This window comes from Mastomys coucha, chromosome X (genome assembly GCF_008632895.1).
Source record: "Mastomys coucha isolate ucsf_1 chromosome X, UCSF_Mcou_1, whole genome shotgun sequence".
NCBI classification, from domain to species: Eukaryota; Metazoa; Chordata; class Mammalia; order Rodentia; family Muridae; genus Mastomys; species Mastomys coucha.
Genome location: NC_045030.1, coordinates 165,075 through 166,796, shown reverse-complemented (window position 1 = coordinate 166,796; position 1,722 = coordinate 165,075). Strand labels below are relative to the sequence as shown.

General features: G+C 36.3%; 1 pseudogene; it reads left to right on the top strand.

The window, feature by feature from the left end:
• Positions 1–2: 2 nt before the first annotated feature.
• LOC116090890 lies at positions 3–1,086 on the top strand (annotated as a pseudogene).
• The last annotated feature ends 636 nt before the right edge of the window (positions 1,087–1,722 follow it).

Genomic DNA, 1,722 nt, shown 5'->3' with positions numbered 1-1,722 from the left:
TTAAACTGGTCATTAAGAATGAGGCTATTGACGTCAGATCTCTGCACTTTGTGTTTGGTTCTTTGTACCCGGATGAGAATTTGTCAATAAAACCTCTGGAAGTCCCTCAAGTTTTGGCAGCAGTATGCATGTTTCGGGTGGATCGAGTAGTTCGCCAGTGTGAGGGGATCATGAAGACAACCATCAACAGGAACACTGTTTGCCCCTATTATTTGGCAGCAGAAACCTACAGACTAAAAGCTGTAAAGACCAGATGTTTTGAATGGCTTCTTTACAATTTGATGATACATCCAAGTGTGGCACTTTACAAGGAAGTAGATGTGAAGTTGATGTATCTTCTTGCATCTTCTTAGGAGTGGTATAAAAGGAGATCGATGTATATATCACACTGAAAAAATGGATGTTCCTGCATCTTAATCCATGGTGGAATGGAACCATGAACCAGCTGTTAGATCATACCAAAACTAGCTTTACACCTACATAGGTTATTTTGTTAACATCAGTTTTCTTGAAAGTGAAGAAGGACTAATATTTCAACCAGTGTTGACAAAGCTGAGGTTTCAGCACATCATCCGTGACTGGGCTTCCACAAGTGTTCTTGAACAAGATCGTGTAATATCTATGGAATGGTTGTCACCTGTTTATAAACAACAGTGGGTGAGTTTGCTGAAAGCACAAGAATATGGGGCAATTGGACCACAAGTCATCAATGAAGAATGCACCATGCGGTGCGGTAAATGATCTCCAAAGATGGTAGATACACTAAGAAGTGGTCAGCTGGGCGACTTGGCTTTCCTTTACTTGTCAGTTTTACCAGGCAGTGTGTAATTTTAAGGCAAAGGTGTCAGCAGTGTAATGGTTCTAACTGCCAAAACCATACCCGAAATGTCATATACAGAATAACTTTAGTGTATTTTAATTCCAATGAGAGAGTAATGTTTAGTAAAACAACAGGTTATAAGATCCTTACCTTTGAATATAATGAGGAGCAAATTATAATAAAATTGGATATTGATGTTCTAACCTTCCCTTTGTATGTTTGGCAATTTCCTGTTCGTAAACCTTGCATATGCAGAAAACAAGTAATCTTGTCAATTATTAGACCATAAGAGCATTTGGAAAACATGAATGACTCATTTAATCTGAAGGCTGTGTCATGAATACAGTGAAGAAGACCAACAACAAACTGGAAATTCTTGCAAGTCTAGTACCACCTGAAATGACTGCTTTCCTCCATCTCCTTATTTCCATGTATTTCCGAAGAAAACTTTTACTTCCAACAAAGTATTTCTCAAGTCAAAACAACTGAAGCTAGTTTTCTGATATTCATTTATCACAGAGAGTCAAGCTTCGAATGGAAATAAGAGACTATATTTCCAAGGAAAAACATCTCAATGAACTTAAGTAGATTTGGCCCTAGCTAAAGTTGAGACAAAATAAAAATCACTCCATTGCTGAAACTGTGTGAACCATCATATTCATTTTGATGATATAATCAGATGTAAATTATAGGATAAAAAGCAATGATTGAGATTAGTCTCTGTTGGAGTGGGCTTTGAAATAACCACATAGTGACAAGCTTGAGTTCAGATAACATTTACTGCTGCTTGTCTCTAACTATATATGCACACAATCAGATATTTATCTTATAGTTAAATATCATATCATATGCTGAAAAAGCAAGTGAATTATATATGTAATATATTTACATAAAAGTATAAA